At 59.9% G+C, this 8,195-nt stretch overlaps 1 long non-coding RNA gene across 2 annotated transcripts; it reads right to left on the minus strand.

The window, feature by feature from the left end:
- Window positions 1-47: 47 nt before the first annotated feature.
- On the minus strand, window positions 48-7,247 carry LOC121094752. Of its 2 annotated transcripts, none has more exons than XR_005829935.1 (5): window positions 6,791-7,247; window positions 5,487-5,635; window positions 2,228-2,420; window positions 1,218-1,277; window positions 48-336 (listed from the first exon to the last, which is right to left on the minus strand). It is a non-coding gene; the product is annotated as an uncharacterized LOC121094752 (long non-coding RNA). The 2 variants fall into 2 exon arrangements; XR_005829934.1 differs by having other exon boundaries at window positions 6,753-7,247.
- Between the last annotated feature and the right edge of the window lie 948 nt (window positions 7,248-8,195).

Here is an 8,195-nt window from a genome sequence, read left to right on the forward strand (position 1 = left end):
ATCACACCGCCTGCCCCCAAAGCCGCCCAGAGGCTCGGGCGGGGTGCTGGGGGTCCCCTGGGCATCTCTGGCCGTCCCCTGGGGGACGTTTTCTGCCCAGTTCAGAGGGTTTGGCTGGTTCTTTTCAACAGTCATTGCACTGCATTTTGCCCTAAGCCGTAATACAGCCGGTTTCCTGGTGGGTTGGCCGAGTGTTTTTCAGAGAGCAGGGGGGACAGCCATGGGTGCAGGAACGTCCCTTCCCTGCTCACCCACCCAAATCCAGCCTGGTCACACTGCTCTGGGCACCAAGGTGACCAGCAGGCTGGCTGTTTGTAGGGCAATTTGCAACCACACCTGCAGAAAGGCCAGAAAAACTCCAGTTAAAGGAGGTTTTGCACCCCCCGAGCACAAGGGGTGGGCAGAGAGGGGGAGATGACCAGGGGGCTGTAAGGAATGGGGCTGTTCTGTACCAGCCTTGGCAAGGGCAGCCCAGGGCAGGTCTCTGTGCTGCACCGTGGCTTTGTCACCTCCCCAACATGAACATGGTCAGGGCCCCCTTGGAGGAGCACAGGGCTGTGGGCGAGCATTGCTGGGGACCCCACGTCAGGGTGAGTGGCTGCAGCCAGTGCTGGAGGCAGTGGGCAAGCAGGGCCACCCCCTCCAGAGCAGCGTGTCCCCCCCCAGCCCTAAGCCCTTCGCCTGGGGCTGTCCTGTTCCCAGGCAGAGCCTCTGGGCAGTCCAGAGGGCCCACGGCCCACCCTGCTTGGTGTAAACGTCTGTATCACCAGCTCTCGAGAATGGAGGATGTGGGCATGCTGCTCTGCCCACCAGCCAGGGGAAAGGGGCAGAGAAAAACCCCTTTCTTGGAAATGTGGTGCTCCTGCGGCTGGTACAGTGTACAAACGGGACTCAGCCAGCAAGACTGAACCAAGGGGCCAGTTAGTGCATCGTAGCCAAAGAATCCCACTCCCTACCAAGCCCCCACACTGGTCCCAGCCCTATCTGCAGACCCGAGTTGGGGTCCCATTACCCCGAGCATCCCTCCAGTGGCACCCCTGGCCCCAGTGCAGCGCAGCCCCCTGGATGGGGCCATAGGTTTGGGCAGTGCCCAGAAAACCTGTGCTGACTTTACGCTTTTTCTGAGAGAACTATATATAACCCAGCTGGGCAGCTGGATGCAAAACTACTTTGGGGCCAAAATAAGCTGAGCTGGGTTGTGGAGGAATTGCAATTACCTGCTCAAGAAACTCCAAGTGCATCAGGAACTGCCCAGGCATGCAGCTCCACTGGCCAGACTAAAAAAAAACACCAAATAGCATTAAGGACAGAGCAAGCTGGAGGTACCCATGGGTGTCTGCATCACCAGCAATGCCAGGAGCAGGTATCATCAGCCCCTGCCCCAAGACGGGGTGTTCAGGGGCAGAGAGTGCCACGCTCCCACACCCACAGCTCCGGGCACTCAGCCCTGCCCAGGCAGCCAAAAAGCCTGTGGAAAATTTGGTTTCTTTATTTTTGATTTGGGGTTTTTTTTTCCCTGAAAACAAGCTGAAAACAAGTTCACTCCTGGCAGGCTCCAGACTCCCTGCAGTCCAGGGAAGGAGTAAGCCCAGGGACCAGCAGCATCCCGCTGGGATGCAGAGCTGGACCACTGCCCCAAGGCTGCAGCCGTGGCTCGGTGGCTGGGTTAGGGGTGCGGGGTCAGTGCTGGACACAGCTCCCACAGCCAGCCCCACACTGCAGCGCTGCTGGGGGGGTGGGGAACCCAGCTAGCAGGGGCAGGACAGAGGGAACTGCCAATCTGCTTTGGTCCCACTCTCAAAAAAACCCACACAGTTTTCTCAGGGTTCACTGGGGAGGGAAAGTGGATTTTTAAACAGCTCAAATAAACAACCAGGCTTGAAAAACACGGGCCTGATTTCCATACACCATTGCTGTAATTAGGCATGCAAACCAGGCAGACAGTTACAGATTATCACTGAGAAACTGGGTGCAGCTCCCTCCTCGTAAGCCCAGCAAGGGCTTGGCATCTGTGGAGCCACCAGCAGAGGAGCCGAGCAGCACCCCTGGGTGCTCATCCACAGCCCCAGGGCTGTCGGGCTTGGTGCTGCCCTGGCGTGGGTGTGCTCAGAGTACCACGCAGTGCCATGCACAGAGCATGCTGGCACCGCAGCTACAAGCACCTGGCCTGGTTTGGGCTAGGACAGCTGGGGGCGAAGCCCCAAACTCCCCCACTGGTGCCCCTCACCTCTGCATCAGGCCTGGCCAGCACAGCTCACTCCAACTGGTCTCTATGAAGGGACCGACATGTAGAGACGGGCAGCAGGGTCTGGAAGGAGAAGCAGCAGCTGGAGGGTTTCAATCCTGCAGGGATGTGTCCTTGCTCCCCGGCCCCAGCCAGCACTGGGATTTCGGGGGGTGGGCTGAGCAGTGGCCATGGTCTAAAAAAAAAAAAAAACAAACAAAAAACAAACAAAAAAACCCCCCACCAAACAGAGGAAATCTATCGCTACAGCTGTGATGTGTGAGCACAGCTCAGTCCAATGCAAACCCACTCCCAGAGGGAACGGCCAGGAGACGCAGCGCAGGGGAGCAGCACGGGGGCTTTAGCCCTTTGCACACCCACTCTCCACAGTGATGCTCAGCATGGTCCTCACTCGCCAGACCCATGTGAGGCTGAGGTGAGGCCCCCAGCACACCGTTAGTGGGGGGCTGTCCATCCCGATGGATGGAGGGGCTGCCAGGAGGTGCCTGTCTGAGCGGGAGCAAAGGGAGAAGCCCCCACTGCTGCCCCCAGCCGAGCCCCAAACCAGCACCCAGCAAAGGAGCTCGCAGGGTCTCCCACGCACAGGATGAGGCACCACAGGGCAGAAGAAAAGGCGCTTTATGAAACCCGCTCCAGCATGCGGCTAAATTAACAACACAAGCAGGATCAGTGCTGAGAGGCAGGGTGAGATTCGCTCTTTGCTTTCTGCCCTGGGGTGCACAACCAGGAGCATGGCTCCAGGAAAGGAGCCCACCCCACCCCGGCCAGGCTCTCGGAAAAGCTGGGGATGCACCTGGGGTTTGTCCCCATGCCCCTGTTCTGCGTCACCAGCCCGGCCAGGCTGCCTTTGCGGGTGCACATGGTCACCGTCCCCTTGCACCCCACCAACAGCCGACACGTGTGCGTGCACACAGCCCCCTGGGGCTGTGCTGGGGGGAGCGGGCTGGTTTGAAGGGCTCTTTGTTCCCCCGTGTAATTATACCCAAGCGGGGGAATAGAAACGTGCTGAAAACCCCTTGCTGGACCTTTCTAACAGGAGCTGGGGCATTCAGCTGCACAGTGGCCCCATTGTTCCCTCCCACGCGGCTGGGGCAGCCAGCCCACCTCCCACCTCCTGCACCCCCCACTTCCCTGAAATAACCAGCCTGCGATTAAAAAACAGGTCTTTCCCCTCTGCAGCATCAATACTGGGCAAAACACCCCAAACTTCCCCGTTGCCCAGGGCCGACAGAGTGACGCTGCAGCAACAAGGGCAGAGCCCGCAGGTGAGCCGGTGCCTTTTGGCACTGGGAGCATCCCCAGCACCCCCAGCCCTCACACCAGCCCAACTGGGCAGGGCCATGGGGACATCTGCACCCACATCCATCTCTGCCCATGCCAAACCCCATGGAGATCTGGGGACACCCCATCCTTGCCCTGCCCCATACAGAAACGCTCCCACTCTTGGGACGCAGAGCAGCAATGGACTTGTGGCTGCAGCAAACTGGTTTCCAACAATGAGCTGGTCATTGGTGGTACAGCAGCATGCCAGTCTGACCCTCATGCTGGTCCCGGTGGGTTGCCTTCAAAATTAGGCAGCCCCAAGCTCTGGCTCTACTTCAACCTGTGCTTCTTCCTGAGCCTGCTGCAAGGAGACGTGTGTGAAGGGCCCCCAGCCATCATCTTCCTGGTAGCCCCAGGAAAGGCTCAAGGGGAGGACCAGGGTTTTGGATCACCTTTGCCAAGGATGGACTTACAAAACAAACCCGCAATGAGCCCAACAGTCTTAGTAGCCTTGGTGGCCAGATCCTGCACAAGCACCACCCAGGCTAAGGACAGGCAGGGACTGGCTGCTGGCAGATGCTCAGCACCCTGCACATCTGGCTGTCTTGGCCACACAGATGAGCATCTGGGACAAGGGGCCACCCATCCCCGCAGCCAAACGGAGATGCCAAGCCAGCATTCCTGCCCAGAGATCCCCAGGAGCTGGGGCTCTGCACGGAGCCACCGCCGCCCTGTGCCCCGAGGCTGGGGGTGCCACTGGGAGCCAGGCTGGCTCCACCACACCCTCTGCGATGCTTGGCATGGCCCTCGCAGGTCCGGGCATGCCAGTGGCTCCGGGGACACAGCTTCCAGAGCTGTGAACACGGTGGCTCATAACAGCACACTTACCCTGGGCCAAGACTAGCGGGGGGGGGTGCACTGAGCAGAAGGTGGGCTTGGAGGAGCAGCTGGGGTGGCCAGCAGGACCCCCATGCTGGGTGGTGGGTGCCTCCCTGGAGCAGGCTGGCTGGCACCCCTGGCTGCACCACGCTCGGCACAGCTGTGGGTGGATTTTCCTCAGGTGAGCTTCCAGTGCTGCAGGGTCACAGCAGACATGCAGGAGCTGCTCCCCCCCAGGGTCCGTTCTCACCACTGAGTTCTGCCTTGTCTCACTGCACCAATCAGATGCTTCTTCACCGAAGTGACCCCATGTTATTAAGTTTAATCTGATCCCAGGACAAATACATCATTACAGCTTTTCCCACCCACGCTTTTCCCAAGCCACCAGTATTTTAGGATGGCAGGAGAAATCCCTGCCTCTTCTGGTTTTTACGTGGGGACAGGGGATCTGCATCTCCATCTGCTCTGCTGGGGAAATGGAGAGGGGCAGAGCCCATCCCCGTGGCGCTGGGGCAGGAGCAGGGGAGCTGGGTGCTCTCCCTGCATGGGCTGTGGCATGAGGCACAGCACGATTTGATGATCTCCAGACACCAAACAAAGCGGATCCTTACCTCGGGGGTGAGGTGGGTGCTGTCGGGGAGGCACAGACTTTCCCAGCCCAGCTCAGCAGTGACTCGGGCACAGGGCGAGGGCCCAGGACACAGCCCTGAGCTCCTGAAACGTGTATCCCACACGCACACGGGGAAAGCCAGGCCAGCACCTCACCGGCCTTTGCTCAGCCTGAGCACATCCTGCCACACAGCCAGTCTGGGGGTCCCCCCTTCCTCACAGCACACCCCCACCTCCCCAGCCACCTACGTGTCTGCTGCATGTGTCCAGCTGGGCGCTGCTCCTCCCCACAGCAAAGCCCCACAAAGGCTCTTTCAATGCCTTTTGCAGGGAAATGGTACTTCCCTGGGGGTTGCAGGTGTGGTTTGGAGCCCAGGCCACCTCTGTGAAGCTGCCCACAAGCTTTGGCTGTGATACCTGCCACAAAAAAGCACCATAGCTAACGGCTTGCTGATGCTTTCTCTGAATCCTCCCCATACGGAGCACAAACCTGGGCTAGGGAGCCCCGGGAAGCGCTTGCTGCCACCTGAGGGTTGAGGAGCTGGTGGCACCTCCAGGTGAGAAGCTGTTCCGGTCCCTCTGCATCTGTGCCAAGAGCTCAGGGCCTTTAGCTGCAGCAGTTGAAGCTCTTGCAATGCCCTGGGGAGGGAAAAAAAAAATAAATGAAGGTGGGAATAAAAAAAAAAAGAAAGAAGAAAGGAGGGGGGGGGCGAGAAAGCAAAGAAGAAAGGAGGGGGGGGAAGCAAAAAGAAATCAGCAAAAGGCCAAGCTCTCAGCAGCCGGCCGGACCCCAGACACGACGCGCGCGGCAGGCGCTCGCCCGGGTCCCCGCGGCCGCTCGGGGTCCGGGGCCGCGCTGCGGGCGGGGCCGCCCGGGAGGTGGCGGCAGACACACGGCGAGCGGCGGGGAAGCGCCGCGGCAGCCGGGCTGGCAGCGGGGGGGCTGCTCGGCCGCGGGGCTCCCAGCAGAGGGGGCTGGGGGCGGGCAGGGGGCGGTGCGGACCCCCCCAACAGCGCTGCTACTCCCAGAGGGGCAGCGGCGGGGGCGCAACCCCCCTCCCCACCCACCGGGGTGTCTCCGGCCGGCTCGTGTGGGCAGTGCTGGTGCCGGGGCCGCCAGCATCCCGGCCCTCCTGGGCGGGGGGTCTGCGCAAAACACAGCCCTGGGGGAGCCGCGCTGGCGGGGGGTGATGTGCTCAGCCCCCCAGACACCGGAGCGTTGGGGCACAACGTCAGCACCGCAGCTGGCACCGAGCAAGGGGGGGACAGAGGAAGGCGAAGGGGCAGCTGAACGGCTTTAGCCCCCTGGAGCGGAACGTCCCCGTAGCAAAAGGTCAGCTGTCCCCGAGGAAGGCAGGCTGTCACCCAGCAGGCCCCAGCCCCGAGGACAACCTACCTCCTGCACAGCCCCTGCTCATCTCTAACTGGGAGCCCAGTGACCCCCACTGGTGCCCCCCACCCACAGTGGGCTGTACCGGGACCCCCCACGCTCTCCCTGCTCACCCTCTCTCCTGCCTGCATCCCGCTCAGCACCCAGGGGCTGGGGGATGCTCAGGGGAAGCACCATGGCTCCGGGGTGCAAGAGTTGTCCCCTCCCATACTGCAGGGTCTCTGCAGGCAGCCGGAGTGCCCTGCACGGAGAGGTGGGTGGCCTGTGCCCCCCTGGAGGGCTAGAGGTGGTTGCACCCCGCTCTGTGACTCATTTTGGCACCTCTCTGGCATACAGCACAGCACCCACCCCAGCCCCATGGCTTACCCTGCAAAACAAGGGACCCAAACACTCGTGAACTTCACCTCAAAATCCTCCTGGAAACCATAAAGTCCAAGGGTTTATGGAAGGTTACACTTCATCTCCCAGCTCCTCCAAGTCCCTCCTGCCAGGGAGGGTTTGGCAAGGGCAGAGCTGCCCACGGCTACTCCATCACATCAAGACCTGGGAAGGTTCCAGCGATTTTCAAGGCAGGTGAAGCAGGTCCTCAGGGTTTCGGTTTGAAAACCAGAGCAGCGCTAGGAGGAAAAACAACCGAGTGTCACCTCTCAGGTCAGAGCTGAAGACCAGGAATTCACGAGGCCCCAGTGTGAGCTGCCCCCAGCTAACACCAGATGCAGGCAGGCTGGCCAGGGAGGGCAGAAAGGCAGAGGGAATGGTGACAAATCCACTCCAGGAACCACAGCTCTGCAAGGACGGGCAGGCAGCCAGGCTTGCACTCTGGGGATTTGCAGAGTACCCGTCCAGATTGCTTTGCAAAAACAAGGCGCTTTTACGCCGAGGGTGGTTTTGGAAAGTACACGGGATTCTTGCAACTGAGAGATGAGAGAAAGAGGAAGAAAAAAAAAAAAAGACATAAGTTGTTCCAAGAAGCACGTTCCAAGAACCTGTCACAGCTACACGAGACACAAGAACACGAAGACTGCAGACATACGTCACCGATATACTGACAAACAGCAGCTCCCACGGAGCAAATGTCAGCCCTGGCAGCACATGGAGCTGCTTTCCCGGTACTGGGAGCAGATTCTCAGAGGGCTGCTGAGAGCACACCACCGACAGACCCGGCAACCAGGAGCAGAACAAGCATTTGCTACTCCCTCGCCCCCGAAAAACCCTGTGCAGTGATTTTTTTACTCCGTCACTGCTAATCCTAACCACCCAGAGTGGGAGTTCCCACAAGGGAGAAGGGAATTAGATTTTCTCGAGGAAGATAATCCATTTAAATACAGCACTTCTTAGGAGACTCGGCACTGTTCCCAGCCAGCAGCCCTGCTCTGCACACAGCCTGCCCTCTCCCATGTGCCCGAGGGGACAGAGACAGGTCCCATCCCTCAAGACCACCAAGCTGTCAGAGCAGACGGGTTTGGAGAAGCAGCATCTTCCACCAGGTCTTGCTTAAGAGAAGAGCTGCTTTAGTCCAAAGGGGCACGAAGTCACCTGTGGACTTGCTCCCATAGCAGCTCCAACAGCCCTACCCCCCCTTGAAGGCTCACATCAGATACGCAGGGTTGGCTTGAAACTTGGTTGAGCAAGACCCCGAGTACACGGTCCTCCTACAGCTGAGGGCTCAGGCACAGGTTGCTGCCGTCAGGGGACATGCACAAGCCCATCTCTACCTCCCTGTCTCTGCTGGCTGCAAGAGGACAGCCCTCCCAAAGTGCCATCACAAAACCAACCACCAGAGAAAGGATGGACTTACCTTATTGTGTC

Source organism: Falco naumanni, chromosome 10 (genome assembly GCF_017639655.2).
Source record: "Falco naumanni isolate bFalNau1 chromosome 10, bFalNau1.pat, whole genome shotgun sequence".
NCBI lineage: Eukaryota > Metazoa > Chordata > Aves > Falconiformes > Falconidae > Falco > Falco naumanni.